This window comes from Balaenoptera borealis, assembly GCF_965194805.1.
Source record: "Balaenoptera borealis genome assembly, chromosome: 15".
NCBI classification, from domain to species: Eukaryota; Metazoa; Chordata; class Mammalia; order Artiodactyla; family Balaenopteridae; genus Balaenoptera; species Balaenoptera borealis.
Window position 1 is genome coordinate 36,275,735 of NC_138871.1, and position 23,178 is coordinate 36,298,912.

Consider the following 23,178-nt stretch of genomic DNA (forward strand, 5'->3'; position numbering starts at 1 on the left):
CTCAAAATTTGCCCATTTCCTACAGATTTGAAGGAGATGCTAGAACTGCTGGTCCGGGGAATCACACTTGGAGAACCACTGGGTCGAAAGGTACTTTCCTTTTTTTTTTTTTTTTTAATAAATTTATTTATTTATTATTTTTGGCTGTGTTGGGTCTTCGTTGCTGCACACGGGCTTTCTCTAGTTGCGGCAAGCAGGGGCTACTCTTCGTTGCGGTGCGCGGGCTTCAGTAGTTGTGACGTGTGGGCTTCAGCAGTTGTGGCTTGCGGGCTCTAGAGCGCAGGCTCAGTAGTTGTGGCACACGGACTTAGTTGCTCAGCGGCATGTGGGATCTTCCCGGACCAGGGATCGAACCCGTGTCCCCTGCATTGGCAGGCGGATTCTTAACCACTGCGCCACCAGGGAAGCCCAAAAGGTACTTTCTTACAGGTGAAAAATCTTATGTTCTGTGTCTCATTAGGGTGACCAGGTGTCCTGGTTTTGAAAGATGATGATCCAGTATTGGATGGAAGATGATCCAGTATTTTGTCACAGGTTTTAAGAGATGAAAACATACACATTTTTTTAAAGTCATGTGTAAATCTAAGGAAGTGTTGTCATAAAACATTGAACCCCATTTAATCTTAGCTATAGCTTCCCCAGCCAAGCTTCACAGATAAGCATCATTTGGAAAATAAAATTACAGAACTAATATAACGAGCCATATCCTGTTGAGAGTTATTTGGGGAGGTGCCTAGAAAAGGAGGGTTGTCTGCTGCCTTTTCAACGCCACGATGGGGAGCCACAGTTTGAGGCCTCCCTTCCAGAGAGATATTTTCTGAAAGAAGAGTTAGGCCCCGCGGTAACTGCATGCAAAGCCTGGCTCTGCTTTCATCCTGCTTCCATTGGGGCCTCCCTGTTAGTCGGTCAGTTAGTTCATAAATAATATCTGCTCCTAAACCCAGAAATGCAAATCGACTGGACTTCGGTTCACATATTTGTAGCTCGAAACATCAGAGAGCTTGCGTCTGCCATAGCCACTCCTGTAAGCCTCTGAAAAAAGCCAAAGCTGGTCATCTTGAACAACTAAGCTGAAATGCGCAGTAGGTAAAGTTAAGTCGCAAAACAGAGAACTGGGTTCAGATCGTGCTTCTACCCCTAATTACCAGTGAGGGACCTTATGCAAGTTACTTAACCTTTCTACACCTAGTTGTCCTTGTCCCTAAAAGGGTTTAATATTAATAGAACCATATCTCATGGGATGGTTTGTAGCTAAATGAATTAATACACATGACATTCTTAGAATAGTACCTGACACGTAGTAAGTACTCAATAAATATTAGTTATTATCATTGTGGTTTTTTTTTTTGTTTTTTTGGTTGCACCAGGTCTTAGTTGCAGCTCGCCGGCTCCTTAGTTGTAGCACTCGGGCTCCTTAGTTGTGGCATATGAACTCATAGTTGCGGCATGCATGTGGGATCTAGTTCCCTGACTCATAGTTGCGGCATGCATGTGGGATCTAGTTCCCTGCCTGGGGATCAAACCCAGGCCCCCTGCTTTGGGAGTGCGGAGCCTTAACCACTGCACCACCAGCGAAGTCCCAGTTATTACCATTGTTGATGGCATTTCAAGCACAGCTGTAGACAAGGGGCGTTCCCTGGGTGGTTGCTTTCTTCCCCAAGCCCAAGCCAAGTGCCCGCTCACCAGGTGGCCTCATGCTTACGGGGAAGGAAGACAATCCACTTTGTTTGGAGCTACAGGAACACAGCTCCAAAGTGGGAGAGAAGGCCCCCTGCCTTTTAACAAGGGTAAAGTATGTGCCAAAAGAAATGCATTTTTGCTTGGATTATTGCCACCAGAAAAAAAGGAAGGGGGTGATTACATGACCTACAGATGCCCTTCTCTTTTAGTCAAGATGAATTTGAAAAGGAAGTAAAAGCCATTTCCTGCAGCTCATCACAACACTGATACCTAGCATTTGTATCCCACTTTGTACAGAGCAGAGCTCTTCTAAAGTCTTCTTTTTGTTCAGCTCAAGCAGAGGAGAAGCAATACCACACAAAGGAAGATTGCTAAGGGAAATGGGAGGCTGGGATTCTAGGCTTAGTGTGATATCTGCCTTCTCTGGACCTCAGTTTCCTCATCTGTAACGTGTGGAAGATGCACTAAATACTCCCCCAAGATTCCTTCCAAGAACAAAAGAAAAATACTCAAAAAGACTTGAAAACTTTACAGAAAAGGGAATTGAGCCAAAGAAAAGAAAGCTGAGGTGGGTGGGGATGTGTGAAAGATGGTAGGTTGGGGATGTAGAGATGGGTTGCAGGATCTCCTCTTTGACGGCTTTCCCTGTAAAGCCATCTTTTATAAGACATGGATGCGGGTGGCGTGAGGAAGCCGGGGTTGGGATGGGGGCAGCTGCAGGAGCACTGTCAGGGATTGTTGTAATCACATTGTTTCTTCTTCATCCTGCCATGATTTGTTAAACTGCTCCCTGCTCTTACCCACCTCAAAACTGAGAACAAGACCTCTCGGCTAAGAATTTAGTCAAATCCCTTCCAGAAAGTTCAGAAGGTAAGAAAGCATCCATTCAGAAGTGCATGGCTCCTTTCTTAATCCTAGGAGCTCAAACTGCCTCTGAGAATTCATGCTTACCTTGAAAAGGGGAATGTGAAGCGTGTATATATGTCTGCATCTAGTAGATCTAAAAATCACCTGCTGAAATTGTCAGAGTGATGGGAAAACCTAAAAGTCAACTCAGCTTAGAGAGACCATGCCCACACGAACACTCATACTCTACATCTTGGGCCCCAGAAGGAGATACAGGGAACAGATCACATGCCCCAGGTAGCCACTGGTCCAAGGAGGATGAGAGACACATGAAACATAGTTGAATCCAACCTGGTGCTTGGATCCCAGAGCCAACAGCCAGCCTTGCTTACTTAGTCAAGCCAACCTGTAGACCTATGAGCATGAGAATAAAGGATTGTTGTTTTAAGCAACTGAGCTTCAGGATAATTAGTTAGACAGCATAACTGTGGCAGCAGCAAGCTGACAACACCACTTTATGTCATAGGAATCCAACTCTAGAAAAGGGGGAGGAGGGTAGAGGCTGACCCTTATGAGTTACATAAGAAGTGGGTGTCTATTTTATCTGGTAAGCTATATTGATTCAGTCATTCATTTATTCCTTCATTCAAAAGATATCTAATGAGCCACCTACTGTGTTTTAGATACTGGGGACAAAACAGTGAATAAAACAGATGGAAATCCCTGCTCCACGGAGCGTATATTCCAGTATGTGAGATGCATTTGCTACAGGCTTCCGTGAGCAGAGGAAATGGTTTTAGAGCATCTCCACTTTGGCGCAGCCAACTGATTTACATTTGTTTAGCTATTACAACACAGGCTTTTAGCCATTCATGCAACCCAACTTAGTTCCCTTCTCTACTTCTCTTTTGAAAGGAATGACTTGCCCTGAGTTCCTATTACTTGACAAGCACTAAAGCTACATTATTTTTAATCATGACAAAATCTTTAGAGCACGGTTAACAGTACAGGTTTCCCCCACTATCCGAAAGGAGAGTGTTCCTATGAAACTTTTCATATGATGAAACGGCATAAAGCAAAGAAGCAATTACCTTACGACACGTCTTGCTAATGGATGCACAAAATAAATTGAGATAAAATACAGGTGCTCACAGACACAGTTAAAAACTATGGCAGCTGGATGTTGAGATGCTGAGTGTAGTTCCCAGGGAAGGAGCTTGGCGGTGCCACGCTGGCTGCTTGGGGTGTGCTACCTCTATAACAGCTCTTGCAAAACCAATGCTGAACGCCTTTTTTCACTTTCCGCCTTTTTTTGGAAAAGTGAAAATCCTCTTCGGATGTCTTGCGGTTATAGAAAACAGGTACTAATGCAGGTCTTTCGTAAAAGCAAAGGGGCATAAAGCAAACTTTCAAAAAGCACGGGATACGTGTAGTCTCATTACCTACCTTAGGAAACAAGAGGTGAGAAAGGTGAAGTAATTTGTCCATAGTCACACAGCTGGGAAAGACCTGGGATTTGAACCAGTTATGTATAGCTACAAAGCCCTGTTTTGATGACGCATATGGCCTCTCATAAGCCTGGCATTGCCCTGGAAGGTTTTAGATTAAAAGAAAATATTCTCTAATGTCAGATAACTTCGAGGTGTAATGAAAATGGTGGTTTCTGGAGATACCTCTATAACTTCATCTTCTCCTTCTAAATAAATTAGTTTCTTTTTTTTCTGATTCGTATTTCATGAGCACATGTGCTTTAAGCCAACTAGAAATTCTTCAAATGGCTACACATCTCAGAACATATAATCCTAGTTAGACCTTCAAATTTCTGGTCCGAAATCTAACCCCAAAACTTACTCCAAAAAAAAAAAAGAAAAAAGCTACAAAAACAACTGTTTGCCCTGGAATAATAATCTTAGAAGTCAATGTAAATAATCAAATATTAAAGGTGATGGCTCTACTGACCAAATATGAACATTAAAAAACAGTGATAATAGAGGACTATAACACTGAACAAAACAAAAAAAGGAATCTAGAATTCAGAGTTAAACTTTTTTAAAAGGTGGGATGGGATGCTATTTTTCAACAAATAAATGATATAGAAGGAAGGATGTAATCAGAAAATTACCATTTTGCAACCACTGATGTAATAATAAGTGCTTTGAGCAAAATCACCAATAGTTGCTAAACCATTGGGTAAAAGATTTGGGGGGAACAGGATATTTCCTGCTCTCAAAGTATTACCTCTCTTTTATTCCTCATTAATGACAAAGGGTAAAAAGTACCTTTACAATAAAGAAATCTGATGGACACCACCTGAACCAAGCAGTCTAGCATCACCAATAATGGGTAAATTGATGCATACCTCCTGATGACTTGCAATGGGAAATCCCCAAAATGTCCCATGTTATATTCTTGCCAAAAAATATTTATCCAGAGTGCCTGATCACAAGGAAACAATCTGGCAAGTCCAGGTTGGAGCCATTCAACAGGACAACTGGTCTGGACTCTTTCAAAATGTCAATGTTGTGAAAGACAAACAAGAACAACAGGTGAGGCGACTGTACTAAATGAAAGAAAACCAAAGAGACATGACAACTGAATGCAAAACAATGCAACACTTGATCCTTGATTGGATTGGGGGGGTGGAGTGGGGAGGACTTTAAAAGACATTCCTGGAACAATTGGAAAACTTCGGACTGTATTTCAGATAATACTATTTCACTAACGTTAGATTTTGTGGATGTGATATTGAGATTGAGTTGTATAGGAAAATGTCTTTTCCCTTAGGAAATGCATGTTGAAGTATTTGGGGTGAAGTATCAAGTTGTCTGCAATTTAATTTCAAAAGGTTCACCAGGTATGTGTGTGTGTAGCTAGTGAAGGGGTTCAGAGCAGGCCTCCCCAAAATGTACCACTTCGGCATGTGAATTATTTTGAGTTAACTTGAAGCTCAGTTAACTTGAGCTTCAAGTTAATGTGCCCAAAGGAAGCCCAAAAGACTCAGGAAGAACTTTTTACCTACCCCTTAACTACCTAAAAGAATTGAGATAGGGGGCCTGGCTCTGAGAGAGCGCTATTACCAGAGATAACTTTCATCTGAATGACCTATCTGTTTGGCAGGGCAGCGCCTCATTACCAAGCATCTGCTCTTCTTATTGTCTTGTGACTTACCCTCACCTTTGAAGCCCCATTCCTTAGCTCAGGATGGCATATAAGCCTCACGATCCCCCTTGCCCTTGGGTCTCAGATTCTTACGGGGGCCCCATATGTATGTAATTAAACTTGTTTTCCTCCAGTTAATCTTTCTTATGTTAATTTGATTATTAGACCAGCCAAAGCACCAAGAAGAGTAGAGGAAAAATTTTTCCTCCGCCAACATTGGATGATAGACAGAGAGAGAGAGAGAGATAAGGAATAGATAATCTCAAGCATGAAAAGAAAAAAGAGAAGGATAGAAAAAGAAAGCAAATGTTAACAACTGTTAACCTAGGTGAAGAATCTAGCAATTTCATTGCTCTTTCTTTCAACTTTAAGTTTTTAAAAATTCAGAATAGAAATTGGGGGAAGAAAAATAAAGGTGTTGGAATAGAAGGTGTCTTCAATTCCTTACCTTGCTGGCATTTGAAAAAAATGCCAAGATCTGAAGCAGATCATCTTTGGAAGATGTGGTCCTGTCTGAATCCCTGGGTCAGGTCAACTGTCCTCACTGCAAACCCACACTGAGTGTCTAGCATTTTTATTCGGCACCCTCAGGAGCTGACCATGGGGTGATGGTTCCCCTGCTCCCTCCTTGAGTCTGGGACCTTATGATGACTGTTTGGAGCTGGCTTTGATAGACAAGAGGATATTCAGGCATTGCTGGGAAAGACTGTGAAGGGTGAGTCAGGAAAAGAAGGAGATGAGGGGGCAGAGAGATGGGATGTTTGCAGCCAGGAAGCAACTCAGGGAATGTGTGGGAAATGTGGAGGAGGGGAGTCTGGGAAAGGGTAAAGGAGCAGGGGCTTATCTAAAAACTCTTTAATACAAACGCAACATCAGAAGGCTTATTTGGTCTTGTTTATTTACCTACCACAGGTTCCCACTGTGAAGTAGGCAGACACCACTTACCTGCATTTCTTCATCCTGCAGGTGAGCATAATTCCTTCCACATTCTTTCATCCAAGCCCGCCTTTCCTTGCAAACAGCTGGTCTTCTTCAAGTTAATGTGCCCAAAGGAAGGAACAAAAAACTTTAGAGCTGGAATATGTGTGGAGGCAGATTGTAGGAGGGCAAGGGTAAAAACAGGAAGACCATGTTGGAATCTTTTACAGTCATCCCAGTGACGGATGATGGTGGCCTGGACCACACGATTACAGAGGATGTGGTCTGAGGCAGTCGAATTCTGGATGCATTTGCAGGCAGAAGTCAAGAGTGCTACATCGCTGCCTGGCCTACAAACATCACTGGCCCCTCTAATGTTCCTATAGCATTCCCCATCTCTGTGGTTTATATTCTTCTTTAACAGGAGGGCTTGGTTCTCAGAGCCACAAGGCAAGTTGGAGTGTGGACTGATAAAGGCAAATCCATCCTTGATCCTGGAAATAGGATTCAAAGGGCATGACCTTCTGATAAAGATTGGTCAGCAACATCAGAGGAAGTCGGGTCCAGCTCAAAGTTCCACATTTTCCAGGAAGCCTTACTTCACAATGTGATGCCTGCCTCCTATGAATTCAAAGGCAATCTCATCTATAGCAATAATATCCTACCTGACATGAGTATAGTACTTTACCAATGTTTTACACCGTTTGGAGAGGTCTTTCCTAATGCCTAGACTAGATTATAATCCCTGTTCTATTTTCCCCTTGTATCTTGTTCTTCCCCTATTATAATTCTCACTGTATTTTATTGTAGATTTTTGTTTAATTATCCGTCTTTCTCACTAGATTGCAAACTTTTATGAGGAAAAGACAATGTTATACCTCTGGTGCCTAACACAGCACCTGGTTCATGAAAGGAATTTAGTACATCCCTACAACTGAATGAATAATCAGTCACCCTTTTAATTTTCAAAACAACTCTTCCAAGATGGGTGTTATTGTCTCCACTTCATTGATGAGGGGAAGGATCTGTTGGGAGATCGTTATCACAAAGCTAGTTAGTGGAAGAACTAACTGGCAGTGGTACCCAGGTCCCAGCTCTCTCCTTTATGCTCCGCTTGGAACCTAGAAGAAACATCCATTCATTTAATCAGTCAACACACACTTTTTGATTATTTCCCACACATCAGGCTTTACTTAGGGAACATACACTCATTGGGGGACATACTAAAAGGAATAAGATTTGTGTTCAGATGCTGGAAACCAGAAGCAGGGAAATGAACATGCAAATACATAATCGCATTATAGAGTGGTGAGTACCATGGGAGCTCCTAAGAGGAATGTCTAAATCTGCCTGGGTGAGGGAAGGCTTAAATGGGTCCATTTGATCTGGGTTTTGAAAAAAAAAAAAAGCACTTTTCTAGGAACAGAGCAGGAAAGGTTATTAAAGGACAAGGCTCATGGCTGGCCCCTCCAAAGCTGAGTAACCTCGTTTCCAGCTCTGTTACTGACTCTCACGTCCCACCCAAGTCCCAGAAGCTGGCTTCAGGAAATGGAGGAATCGGTCCCAGGACCAGAGGCTTGCTTAACTCAAAAACAGTCAACGCAACAGGAGACCCACAGTGCGGAGCCAGGTTGCGTTATACACATCCCTAGAGCTCACCTACCTGGGCCACCATAGACAGATTAAAATATCATCTATATGAATGACATTCATTGGATTCAGGCAATGCTCAACTCTCACCATCGCACATGTGGCTCCAACATCTCATTTCAATCAATATATAAAATCTATTTTTGCTAGAGATAAAAGAACGATGTAGGTCATCTGACATGGAATAAAGTGAGGTACAACTTGCTGTGAGTAATCGAGCATTGGAGCAAGGGAAGACCACTGGTTTATTGGAACCGAGGAAAAGTTGTCTTCTAAGAATATAACAAACCAGCCAGGGCAGTCAACAGTCCTTCTGAGATGTGGCGCTGAAGGACAGCCAAGAGAGGAAAGTTAATCTGTGAGCATTGTCATACTGTACTAGGAACTGGGGAGGGGGGGAAGCTATTACCATAAGCAGTTAATTGACAGGAATTTTTTAAATAGGAAAGCACAGTGATCATATTTACATTTTAGAAAGATAATAGACAGCAGTATGTTAGGGGAGCAAAGGATAGAGGCACTGAGATTGTTTAGAAGATTAATGAAAAAATACCAGTGAGAGATGATGAGGCGTCTATCCAGATAATGAGAATGAAGAGGAGGAAATGGATTCAGAAACTATTTAGGAAATAGAGTCATCAAGACCTGATGACTAATTGCATGTCAGGGGTGAGAAAATAGGAGGAGGAGAGGATGACTCCTAAGTTTCTGACTTGGGAAAGTATTTGGATGGTGGTTGGAAGAAGAGAAAGAGAGAGAGGCACAGAGAAAGAGAATCCTTTGTGTGTGTGTGTGTGTGTGTGTGTGTGTGTGTGTGTGTGTGTGTGTGTGTGTCTGAAAACAGAATTCAGATTTCTAACTATTGAAGTGACTGTGGACCATAGGCATAGGTTTCCAGTAGGGAGCTGGATATGTGGTCTGCAATTTAGGAGAAAATACCTAGCAATTAGAAAATAGTAACTTGAGAGTGATCAGAGTTTAAATGGTAAGTAGGAGTGGATGAGGTAACCCAAGGAGACCACACAGAGAGAGAAGGCCGAGGACCCAAACTTAGCGAACATCAACATTTATGGGACAGTTAGAAGCAATTGCCTATGAAAAAGATTGTTTTAAACTTTAAACACCACTGTGAGCCTTAGATGTTCTAGCTCAGTTGGAATTGCATTTGGCTGCATGTAATAGAAACCTGACTTTCTCATCTAGAAGGCAGTCCAGGCAGGGCTTAATGAAGCCATCAAGACTCACGCTCCTTCCAGATCCTTTTGTCCTCATGGTCCTAAAATGGCTGCTCAACCTCAGGCATTAAGCCTGTGTTCCAAGCAGAAAGAAGGGGAAGGGCAAAGGGCAAGAGTCATTTGCCAAGCCTCCCCCTTTTTATCAGAAAAATAATTGTTTTCTGAAAAGCCTTACCCATTAGGCTAAAAACTTCAACTCATTGGCCAGGACTGGGGATACAAATATCTCACCCCATGGGTGCCTGGGGGAGATGATGTGTTTTTGTTTTTTTAACTTTTTGTTTGGAAATAATTTCAAACTGATAGAAAATTTGCAAAAATAGTACAAAGGATTCCTGTATACCCTTCACCCCATATTTCCAAATATTAACATTCACCACATTTACTTTATCATTTTCTCTGTCTCATGCATATTTACTCCTACATACTTCAGGATATGCTTCCTTAAAGTAAGGGTCTTCTCTCACATAACCATAATACAATGATCAAAATCAGAATATTAACATTGATACAATGCTATTATTTAACCTACAGCTTTTGCCAATTGTCCCCCTCATGTGCTTTATCACAAAGAAAAATATATTTTCTAGTCCAGGAACCAACCCAGAATCACACATTGCATTTTGTTGTCATGTTGCTTTAGTTTACTTTAAACTAGAAAGTTCCTCAAACTCTCTTTATCTTTCATGTCATTGACATTTTTGAAGACCGCAGGCCAGTTACTTGTACAACATCCCTTATTTGGGTCTGTCTGATGTTTTTTCATGATTCTGGTTACATATTTGTGACCAGAATCCTACAGAAGTGATGTGGTGTCCTTCTCGGGGCATCATATCAGGGGGCACATAATCTTGATATTAACTGTGATCACTTGGTTAAGGTGGTAAGGTGGTATTGGTCAGATTTCCCTACTACAAAGTTACTATTTTACCCTTTGAAATTAAATTAATAAGAATGTGGGGGAGATGCTTGGCGACTATATCAACGTCATGTTTCTCATCAAATTTTCACCTGGTAATTTTAGCATTCACTGATGCTCTTACCTGAAAGAATAAAAAGGTGATTGCAAAACAGTGATTTTCTAATTCTGTCACTCATTCTATAGTTTATTATTTTTCTTTTTACCCTATAGAAGAACTTTTCTTCTTCCTCCATCTATTTCTCAGTCTGAACTCATGGATTCCCAGTCTATTCAATGAGTTAAAATCAACAGCCCTCTTTACATATTTTGATGCTCAAATTGTTGCAGATTAGCCTTTAGGAGCCCCTTTATAAGCTGACTTCTGTGTCTTTTGACATGTTCCCATCATTCTTTGAACACTTTTCTTATTTGAGAGGATTGTTTTTAAAAGGGCACATTAACACCTTGATAAAATCAGGCTTCTGTTCGTAAGGAGCAAGAGAAGAAATGGAGACTGTGTGGGCAACCAGTTGTGTCTACCACACCTAGCCCCTCACCATCCAAGAGCTGGTGGCTTGAATCCAGGCGGACAACCTGGATTCTAGCAAAACAACTTTGTGCCCACATTCCAAAAAGAGCCTCGAGGCCATGTAATTCCATCCATGCATTTCCTCACTGTCATCCTTTACCACCATCCAAAATGAGTACTCCTAGGGCCAGGGCCCTGTGTTGCACAACTCCAGGGTTGCCATTCATACTGTAGACTATGAATGACCTACCAGAGCAGGGGCCGGCAAAGTTTTTCTATAAAGGGCCAGATAGTAAATACTTTCAGCTTGTGTGTGCCATTCAGTCTTTGCTGCAACTACCCAACTCTGCCACTGAAGTGTGAAGGCAGCCACAGACAATAGGTAAATGAATCTGCATGGCTGTGATCCAATAAAACTTTGTTTCTAAATACTGACATTGAATTTCATATCAGTTTCATGCATTATTGGTAAGTGCAATTTTTAAAATGTAGAAACCATTTTTAGCTCGTGGGCTTTACAAAAATAGGCAGCTGGTTAGATGTGACCATAGTTGTCCACTCCCTGCCCTGCTCAGCCCAGAGTTGTCATATGCAGTGGCCCTGCCTCCAGCTGGGTCTCTTCTCCCTTACCCTAATCTTCAATCTGCCATCCTGCTCTGGGCTTTCTTTCCACCTTGTGCCCTCCCCTTTCTCAGGCCTTTTCCTCTAGGCCCCAGAACCTCCACTCAATTGTAAATAAACTTTTCACCTTTAACCTTTTAGCTCCTTCCTTGACTTAACAGCAAAGTGAATGTATTCCCTAAGGAACTTTCTTCCTTTGTTGAATTCTAGAAAGGATACTACTCATTTTCCCACGCCCATGGGCATGGGAAGTGGTGTTGGCACTCTCCATATTCCTCAGTCCGACTTCTAAACCTTTATTCTTCCACCCTCTGGCAAACACCCCCCCCTTTGAAGCTCTTATCATCTGACTCTTTGAACAATAGCTAACACACAGAGAGTGAGATCCTCACAACCTCTAGGAGATAGGCACCATTATTATCCCCTAAAGTCACACAGCAGGGCCAGGATTCTAATCCCAGCAGGCAGTGCTTACTACCAAGATGTTACATTGCCTTTTTTCTATGATCATGTGCCATGTGGATAACCATCCTCCACCCTCGCCTCACTATCCATTATCAGTTTGACACATGGGCAGAAATAGATGCATACAACTTGAGTCATTTGAAGAGGATTTAATAGAGGAACTATTTATAAAAGCATAGGTCAGGGCTTCCCTGGTGGCGCAGTGGTTGAGAATCTGCCTGCTAGTGCAGGGGACACGGGTTCGAGCCCTGGTCTGGGAAGATCCTACATTCCTAGTGGAGGAACTAGGCCCGTGAGCCACAACTGCTGAGCCTGTGCGTCTGGAGCCTGTGCTCCGCAACAAGAGAGGCCACGACGGTGAGAGGCCCGCGCACCGCGATGAAGAGTGGCCCCCTCTCGCCGCAACTAGAGGAAGCCCTCGTGTAGAAACGAAGACCCAACACAACCAAAACAAAAATTAATTAATTAAAAAAAAAAAGAATAGCTCTTTAAAAAAAAAAAAAAGTGTAGGTCAGTCTTCCTCAAACTTTTTTCATTATCATCCACCCTAAAGAGAAAAATTAAATCAATTTACTAATAGCTTTACTAATTAAATTAACTTAATTAATAAAACATCCAGTTCACCCCAACCTAATCCATTCTTCCGACTACAGAGGAAGTCTTCTTTCTAACTGGACTCTGTGGGTGCCTCTGGGACAGGGAACTGAAAGGCTGGAGATGGGCAAGAGGAAGACCTTTTCAGCTTTTGTTTGCTGTACAATATTCATGTATCATCTAATTTTAAAATAAAATGTAATTTAAAAAATGGATCTAAAATGCAAATACGGTCATTCTTTCCCAGGCTCAAAACACTTCTGTAGCCCATCTGCCTCCAAGTTAAAATCCAAATTCGTTCACACAAGGGCCCTCGGCATACTTCTTTAGCCACATCTGCACCACTTTCCACCTTAAACCCTGTGTCCAGACATGTGAGTTACTGAAAAGTGAACGCATTCCCTAAGCAAATTTCTTCCTTGGCTGCCAGTTTGCTCATAATGCCATTTTGTATCAGGCATTTTTGTGTACTTGTAGTTTCTACACCCTAGCATGCAAAGCCTCTCCCTTCCCTCTTCACTTCTTCCTGGTGAATTCTTCTTCACTCTTCAAGGTCCAGCTAAAATAACTTCTCTGCTCTCCCGTGGGAATAGCTGCCGACCTTCTCCTCCATGCCATGGCTCTGGAGCCGGTGATTAAGAGCACAGGCTCTGACGTCAGACTTGTGTGTGTTCAGATCCTGGATTTGTCACATACCAGTTGGTGACTTTGGGCAAGTTATTTAACCTCAGTGCTTCAGTGCCCTTATTTGTAAAATGGAGATTAAAATATGTAGTTCCTCTCTTAGAAGGAGAGTATTCATTCACCAAATATTTCCTATCTATTATACATCAAAACAGAAAAAAAATTCCTGCCACAGCAGAACTTATATTAGGTTTTAGAGCAGGGGTTGGCAAACGGTAGCCCTTGTGCCAAATTGAGCCACCTGTTTTGTAAACAAAATTTTATGGGAGCATAGCCACACCCATTCATTTATGTATTGTCTGTGGCCACTGCCATGCCATAGTGGTTGAGATCAGTGGTTGTGACATAGATCACAGGGCCTGCAGAGCCAAAACTATTTACCTTTAAGAAAATATTTATTGTTTAGAAAAAGGTTTTAGCCCCTGCTCTGGTGAGATTGAGTTCATATATGTAAAGTGTTTAAAATTTAAAAACATTGCCTGGCCCTTGGAATGCTCTCAGTAGATGCCAGCATTATTAACATTATTGCATACTCTTACAATAACACTTAACACAGGTACTCAGTAAAATCTTTTACTGAATAAATGAATAAACAGAGAGGTAAAGAGGAACAAGAAGTTGGGGTTGTGGAAGCTGCTAGAGGAGGATTTTCAAGAAGGTGGAAGTGGTCAGCAGGGTTAGGTGACAAATCAATATCGAAGGAAGATCGTCAGATTTAGCAATCAGATAAAGTGACCTAAACTCGGAGCAACTTATGTGAAGTGGTGAGGACAAAAGCTAGGCTATGGTAGGTTTAGGAGGGAGTGGAAATGAGGAAGAAGAAATAGGAAAGTAGAGATTATACAGCTATGGGACAGCAAGTACTGAGATAAAAATGAACACATTTAGTCAGAAATGACTAAACCTGAATTTTTAAAAATCTGCTAACCAAAAATATCAGGTTTGATATACTGGGGTATCTGATGGCTTTTCTGCTCAACTCTAAGCTCTCTGGTATTGGGTAAAACATCAATGGTTAAAATTCAAGTCCAGAACTAGAAGACAGACTTCAGGCAGAATCTTCAAGTCTGGACCATTAAAAGATTTATGATGATGTTGGTGATAATAGAGTAATGTTTGTTTCTTTTTTCTCTTTTAAACACAACTCATTATTATTATTATTTTTGTTTTATTTATTATTATTTTTGCTGCATTGGGTCTTTGTTGCTGTGCACATGCTTTCTCTAGCTGCGGCGAGCAGGTGGGGGCTACTCTTTGTTGCAGGGCGCGGGCTTCTCTTGTTGCAGAGCACGGGCTCTTTGTGCGCGGGCTTCAGTGGTTGTAGCACGCAAGCTCAGTAGTTGCAGCACACAGGCCCTAGAGTGTGCGGGCTTCAGTAGTTGTGGTGTGTGGGCTCAGTAGTTGTGGTGCCCAGGCTTACTTGCTCTGCAGCATGTGAGATCTTCCCAGACCAGGGATCAAACCCGTGTCCCCTGCATTGGCAGGCGGATTCTTAACCACTGTGTCACCAGGGAAGTCCAATGTTTGTTTCTTTTGTGATGTTAATCATTGTGTCGTCTTAACTGGTGTAAAATGAGAATTTCAATGCAAACAGCGATGTAAATTTGCCTACAGAATATTTATTGTAATCGCAAAACAAAAACAGTACAGGCATTTTTGTTCATTCTATAAACATGTACTGAGTACTTTGCATGCACTATGCCTTCTGATAGATACAGATATGTGTTTAGAACTTAGTTAATTTGGTCATTGCTTTCCCTGTCCCCTCCAGGAATTTATGATTTAGTTGGTAAAAAAAGGTTAGTTCAGATAGGTTCAATATTTGTTATAAATGCTAAGGTACTAGTTTAGATGGGTTACAGCAGGGGCTCGAAGAATAAAATAATTTATATGAAGCTATTTTGCCAGCTGTCAACTATTTGCCAACTATTTTTACATCTATACATATATACATTAAGACTAAAGAGAATGATATCAACTCCTAGCTGCTTTCTGGAAAACATGTATGAGACATTTAGGATTCTGAACACATGCATATTATTACTGAGGTCTTTTTAAAGAGTCTACAAAAGAGTATGTTTAGTATGATCTTATTTTTATTAAAATATACACTATATTTTAGTAAAATATACACTATACATAGAGGAAAAGTCTATAAAGATACACATTCAGAATATTATCAGGGGTTATACCTGGGAGGTGGGATTAGTGGGATATTATTTTCCTTGCTATACTTTTTTGCATTTTAAATTTTTTTCTTTTTTTTTTTCTGGACACGCTGCCCAGCATGTGGGATCCTAGTTCCCTGACCAGGGATCAAACCCATGCCACCCCACCCCCCACCCCCGTCCCACACACACAGTGGAAGCGCGGAGTCTCAACCACTGGACCAACAGGGCAGTCCCAGGGCTTACTCTTATAATCACAAAAAACAATGGAACAAAACCATTGAGTTTTAACCACATGTTACGAGCATACGACCTGTGTGCTTATAAGCTAGAGGTTTTTATGTTTTTTAGGTTGTCAATGTTTGGTTGTTACATGAATAGCAACAAAAATTTCTTAGCCTACAAATGTTAGCAGATGACATCTCAAAGAGATGTGTCTAGAAGTTAACTCTGTTGGTTAGTCCTCTTCTGCAAGTGGCAAACCAACCAGACACCTGCTGCTGAAACACTGGGATTTCCTTAAAACAGGGAGTTCTGTGCATACAACGAATGAATACAGTGTGAATCACTTAGTTTGACCGCAAGTAACAAGACACTGGTAAAAAGGGGCTTAAACAATAAAGATGTACTATTTCACATAACCTGAAGTCCAGAGGTAGGTGGGTTGCAAGTCTGGTCGACTCAGTAGCTCAGCAATTCCAGGATTCTCGGTCAGCTCTCCTTTGATTTTCTTGGCATTCTTCTCCTGGTATTGTTGAACATCACGGTCTCACACAAGAACTTCTGAGGGCAGGAGCGGGGGGACGGGGGGAGAGGGGAGCACTCCCTCTCACCCCATATCTCTCTTTTGTTCAGGGATTCAAATTTTTTCCAGTATTTCCCTAGCAGACATCTCCTTGCATTTTATTGGTCACCCTGTGACAGTTCAGTGTAAGGAAAAACAAGGAAAAAAACAATGCTCAGTCAAAAGAAAAAACCATAGCCACCACTAAACCAAGAACTAGAGAAAGGGCTTACCATCATTGCCCTAGAACAGCGGTGTGCAGTAGAATTTAATGGGAGCCATAATGCAAGAAAAAAACATATAGCTCCCTGGGAGTTCCCTGATGGCCTAGTGGTTAGGATTCCAGGCTTTCACCTTTCACTGCCACGGCCCGGGTACAATCCCTGGACAGGGAACTAAGATCCCACAAGGCCCGCGGTGTGGCCTAAATATATATATATATCCGCCTGAGTAGTCTTTGGAAAGCCAAAAGCAAGTCTTCATTTTCTCCTTCATGAACGAGCTTCAACATCGATAAACAACAGTGCGTCCTATCACCGTAACTAGAAATAAGCGCCGGGGCTTCCCTGGTGGCGCAGTTGTTGAGAATCTGCCTGCCAATGCAGGCGACACGGGTTCGAGCCCTGGTCTGGGAAGGGCCCACATGCCGCGGAGCAACTGGGCCCGTGAGCCACAATTGCTGAGCCTGCGCGTCTGGAGCCTGTGCTCCGCAACAAGAGAGGCCACAATAATGAGAGGCCCGCGCACCGCGATGAAGAGTGGCCCCCACTTGCCGCAACTAGAGAAAGCCCTCGCACAGAAACGAAGACCCAACACAGCCATAAATATAAATAAATAAATAAATAAATAAATAAATAAAAAAGAAACAACAAAGTTTGTTTAAAAAAAAAAGAAATAAGCGCCAAGGGTGCATCTGGTATTATTCCAACAAAGGCACGTTAGTTACGGAATTTGGACTTTGAGTTCCTGAGGTACGGTTCTGGATGTGACCCTGACTATCTGTGTCATCTTAACGGAGTCACTTGGCTTATCTGGTCCCCAGTTTCCTCATCTTAAAACAGGTGGTCCTTTAATGTCCTTTGAACTCTAGTACTCCATGATTTTATATTACTGTTCAACTGGGGACCTTCCCAGCCCGTATCTGAAATCAGAAAGCTGGGCCAGCAACACACAAGAAGTCATCAGAAGGACACTTTCTCTGATGCCATGGAGCAAAATGCACTTTTAGAGGGAAAGAGAGAAGGCAAACCATGGTGACTTGTCATTCATTTACTCAGTAAGTATTACAGCGTACCCTCTATGTGCCAGAGTGACTCTCTATTCAGTAAGAGAGACAAAGACGTGGTCTCTGCTCTCAGTGAGCTTGGGAGGGAATATAGATAGGCAGATATCAAATTACAAAAGGTGTAAAGAGCGTTAGGACAGAAGAAGATGGTACACATGGGAGGAGCACCTAGCCCAACTAAGGGGAGGGGAGAGAAACCTCCCTGGAGCAAAGCAAGTGATACCCGACTGAGGCCTGGAAGAAGAGTACTTGGTTGCCCCTCCTGGCATCATGGGAAATTGCCTGGCCTACAGGGCGTCTCATCCTATATTTTATCTGCTTCTCTTCTCTGACTTACTGTTTTTCTGGTCCTTTCTTCAATGCCTTTGCCCAGCTGTCTGTATATCTGGGATCTGGTAAGAGGACCACAGGGAAACTCTTGCAGCAAACTGAAAGTTTCTATTTCAGATCTTTCCACCACCATTATTTCCATAATCACCATAATCACCTCCACCACTATCACCACACCATCACTTCCACCCCATCCCTGCTATTACCTTCACCACTACTTCTCAACATCTCCACCATCATTTCCCCCATCAAAAGCACCACCTCTGCTACCATCAAAAAAGCATACAAGTGAGCCTTGCTTTGATTCCAAAATGATATATAAAATCTGAGTTAATAAATGAACAAATTAAGGGATGATTATTTGCTTTTCCAAATTATTCAATCTATAGCAATCTTAAATAGTTAAGTTTTCCTAGTGTTTTTTATATGTGCTTTGTTTTTTTAACAAACATTTCAATTGCCTAGATCTCTTTAGGAATATACCTATTTTAAGAAGTAAGGCATACCAGAGACAGGATTTTCATGCTAAGAAAGAAGGGGAAGCATAATAAGTTTGAAAGGTCTCTTTCTTTACTCACTAAATTATTGAGAAGAGTTTTATAGCATGAACAAATCTATTAAACATTAAGCAGTTTTAGTTACTTTGGCCATAAATCAGTGACTGTAAAGGCAGAAGTTAATTCTATCAATAGTACTCGTATACATAAATAGTATACCTATATATAAATATATAATACTTATATTAAAATATATGATATACATATATGCTTAGAGTATATTTTCTAATATATTTATCATATAGTTGTATAAATAAATATACGGCACTTATATATGTGATCAATGTATATTATTACAAATATCCTTCTCTAATTGTGAAATTTGAAGTAGACTATAAAAATGGTTACAAATTCCTCTCATCCTTGGATGTACATCCCTTGCCATGTGACTCTGCTCCTCTTCTGGTCAAGAAGGAGAGTCTAATTCCCTGGTTCTTGACTTTTGACTCTGGGTTGGCTGTGTGACTTCTCTGGCTAATGAGGTAGTATAAACAAATGTGATGCAAGCAGAGGCTTGAAAAATGCATGTACTTTGGGGTTTGCCCTCTTGCTGATCTGGGAACCCCGCCACCACTGCCATGTGATCTAATCTGGGCAGGTCTCCTGGAAGATAACAGATCACATGGAGCAGAGATGAGCTAGTCCAGCTCAGGCTAGACGAGTCAGCCTGCCAATCACCAGATACATAAGAGACCATCCTAGATCATCCAGCCCCAGCTGAGCTGGCCGAGGCCAGAACAGTCACCTGGTCTAAAGACCAGACACTCATGAGAGATAATAAAATGTTTATTGTTTTAAGCCACAAAGTTTTGTGTTTTCTTTTGTTTGTTTGTTTGTTTTTTGGCCACACAGCATGTGGGATCTTAGTTCCTTGACCAAGGATCAGACCTGAGCCCCCTGCAGTTGAAGCACAGAGTCTTTATCACTGGACCACCAGGGAAGTCCCTTGTGGTGGTCTGTTATACAGCAAAAGCTAACTGATACAGGGACCATATCTTACTGAGTTTTGTTTTCCTCTTTTCCTTTTACCCATTCCAAAAAGCTTGGGTACACTGTGTGGTTGCCACAAACATATGATCTTTAATTTTCTTCCAATTCTAAAAGTTCATATTCTCTTATATTATCAAGCATCCTTTCTCAGTTATGAGCTTTAAAGAAGAAAGGGGCTGGGGAATAAAGGTAGTAAAAATGAGGCATGATATTAAGAGTGAGAAGGGAGCTGGAGATGTGAAATAAGGTGGTGACAATAGAATGCTAAGGCCAAAAAGAGAGGTTGGTACAACTCATAAAATGTTGACTAACTTCCTGGGAGAAATTTGTTCTATTAAATCAGAATATCTATGAAATTCCCTGGCACTGACCCCAGATGTCCCTATGTTAAATTGCAAACAGCAAACATACATTCTAAAATTCCCTTATGTTCCATTCCTTAGTTCCTCTCAATCTTTTTCACTATCCTAAATATGGCTTTCTATTTTGGTAGTTAGAATTTTTTTGGCTATAAGTGACAGAAGCCCAACTTGATCTAAAAAGTCCAGATCATCCTCAAGCTTCAGGAAAGGTTGAATCCAGTTGCTCAACTGATGTCCTCAGGGAACTGTCCCTCCATCTCCATCTCTAGGTTCTGCTTTCCTATGTTCTGGCCTCCCTGTATCCCTCAATCCCTGACCTATTTTGTGGGTCTCAGAGTTGAGTGGTAGCAACTGTCTATTGGTGATCAAGTCCTCCTCCTGTTACCCTAATCATGTCAAAGGCACTAAGATCCATCCAATTTCCCAAGTCAAAAACTTGGAAGTTATCCCAGACCTCTCCATTAGTCTCCATATCTAATAGATCATAAAGCCAAGTCATTTCCATCCCATCTGTGTCTTTGGAATTAGTTTTCCCTCTCCATGGCCAATGCCACTGTGCTTTATCATGCATTGTTATTTCTGTCGTGGAAGAAGAAAATTTCTCCCTAACCAGTCTTTGCTTTGTTTCCTGCAAACCATCCTCCATGCCTGGAGTAATCTATTAATAATGTAAGTCTGAGTCTAGCATTCCCTGCTTAAAATGGTTATGTAACTTATATAAGCTGCTCCATAAATTTAGGGTACAAACATGATCCCATTTGGGGAGTTTTCCAGTGGATCACTTGAACCTCACCTGCCCTGTTGGCAGAGATCTTAAGTTGAGTTCCCCAGAAACAGAGCCCGAGCAGGGGATAAGCGTTGTTATTTTAGGGGCCTCGTTGCTTCCCTGCCACTGGGCTATGACTGAGCCCATTCTAAACCACCTTGTTTGGCCTAATTTATAATAGAGAGTCTTGGGGTAGGAGATTGAAGATTGGTGTCTTTCCTCCCAAGAGGCCAGAGGCTCCTCATTTAAAATGCTGTGTACCTAGTGCCAAGCTCTGCCTACCTGGGGTCTCAGAGTGGGGCCGTGATCCAGTCATAAAGGATTCTTTTATGTCTGAGGTCAAAAACTCAGATGCCTACAGGAGCCAGAAGCCCGACAGACTCTGCAGCAACCACTCTGTTGCAATCAACTGTTACCAAGCAAGAATTTGGCACTCACCATCCCCACATCTTTGGAGTTTTTTCAGGAGGAGCTAAAAATCTTGATTTTTATGTGAAATATTCTGATTTCAAACTGTTAGCTTGATTTCTTTAAAAAAGCAGGCAAAACAAAATTTATCTGGGGCCTTATCTGACCCAGGGGCTATCAGTTTGCAAACCCCCAAACAATGGATGCCCACTTACCTTATATTTGCATAACTATAGTGGCCCCTGCAAAGAGCTGGGACTGGACAAAGCTCAGCTGTGAACCTGATGCAAAAGGTTCCAAGACTTCAAGAGAGTCTAACCTCCTTTAGCATGGTCTCTGCTGCCTCCCTGACCTGCCCTTCTCCTCGGCCTCTCTGTGACCCTGGCTCCCCACACTGTCACACCTTCGGGCCTTTGGGTCAGTTATCTACGCCCTCTCACCTTCCTTCAAGATCTGGCTCAAACACCCCTTCCTCTGGGCAGCCTTCCTTTCCCTGACCTCTGCTTTTTCTCCTGCTTACCCCATGTTTTAGAGCAGTTATGCCATTGTCCTAATGCTTTCTTTACGGGACTGTTGCCCCACCTGATTGAAACCCTAGAGGGCAGGAGGTTCATTGACCACTGTATTCCCATAGCCTCACAAAGCACCTGGCACTTTAAAATGCAGGTTGGAGGAATGGGCCTCCAGTTTGAAAAATAATGACCAGACCACTGCCTTTCACATGCCAGAAATGCATTTATGAAAAACCAGTCATTTTATTTTGAGAAAATAAGTTGAAACTTCGTGTTTAAGAGAAGGGGTAAAAAACCCCTCTGCATACTGTCATCTTTAAAATGACCCCATATTTGTGAAATACAGTTGGAAAGAATAAGTTTTTATACTTCCTCATCTTTGGACATAGCTGAAGCTTCTAAGAAGAGTTCTAGAACAAGAGAATGGCTAAACACCCGTTGCACTGCTTTTCTCCCAGACCTCAAATGTCCCCAGGGCTTTTACAGTCGGGGATGTTTGCTGCCTCCGAGGGGAAAGGGAACCAGCTCCTCCGAATGAAACAGCACTTCTACAGAAGCGAGGCCTTCTGAGGGAGAGCGAGCAGCCACAGCCGAAAAGACCCTTTGCATAATCTACTCATAAACTGAGGCTGTAAAGTTGTAAACCGAAACTCCAGGGGCAAACCCTAAGCGGTTACGTTTTCTCAACGAGAAGGTTGCCCAGTCCTGTCAATCACCTCTTGCTCTCTCTCCCTCCCGGATGCGAGCGCGCGCGCACACACACACACACACACACACACACACACACACACACACACGAGGTTCGGTGGCCCGCTGCCTTGACCCTTGACTTTGAGCCTCTCTCCTACCTGAAGTAGGGATTTCAGGAAGCAGCGAGGTTTCATTCACAATACATGAACTCAAGGGAGGAGGGAGGCAGGGACAAGAGCCTTTCATCTCTGCTATTTAAAATCCCAGCCTTACAGCTGAAAGGGAAAACGACCCGGGAGCCAACGCCATCGGCGATGAAGTATTCACGATAACAGGACGCAGGAGCGCGTCAGCAGCCTGCCCGCCGGCTATATATACCGCGCCGATTATGCAATCGGGCTCCAGCCATTCATGCCCGGACTGGGACGCCGCGCGCCAAGGGTGGGGGTGGGGCACCATTCCCGGGTGCCGGGTCAGTTTCTAAGTTTGCATCATCCCCTTCATTACGAGAGAGCTTGGGTTTCCATTCCGGCCGGCGGGTCTGGGGGGAGGCAGCCAGGCTGCAAAGTCGCTTGGCACACCCTGGCACACACGACTGCTTATTTAAACAATAATAAAAGCACCCGGGCGCGGCCAAACTGAGCGCAGGGCTGGGCTCCCAGCAGGCCGGAAGGAACTGATAAAGCGGGAGCTAATGCTACCCGCTCCCTCCCGGGTCGGAAGTGTCCTCCGAGCGCCGGTCATTGAGAAATACCTAAGGGGCAGAATGGGGGTGAGGTGAGGACAGGCGGGACGCAGCTGCGCCCGCCTCGCGGGGCGGGGAGCGGGGGGCGCCGCGGCAGTAGGGGGGCTCCTGCGGGCCGCGGCCGGGCAGCACAAACCTTAGGGCACAGTGGAGTCCTCCCCCAATCACCCCCTATCCCACGCCCCCACACCCCCGGGAGGGGAAGGGGACTTATTATCACCAGCCCACCCCGGGGAGATCTACACTCCCCGCCCTACCGGACCCCGACGGGCGAGAAGTGGGAGGACGCAGAGCGGGGG

The 23,178-nt window shown here is 42.9% G+C and overlaps 1 long non-coding RNA gene across 1 annotated transcript; it reads right to left on the bottom strand.

The window, feature by feature from the left end:
- Positions 1-1,477: 1,477 nt before the first annotated feature.
- On the bottom strand, positions 1,478-23,143 carry LOC309611729. The gene is made up of 3 exons (XR_014234699.1): positions 16,093-23,143; positions 6,631-7,724; positions 1,478-3,972 (listed from the first exon to the last, which is right to left on the bottom strand). It is a non-coding gene; the product is annotated as an uncharacterized lncRNA (long non-coding RNA).
- Positions 23,144-23,178: the final 35 nt, after the last annotated feature.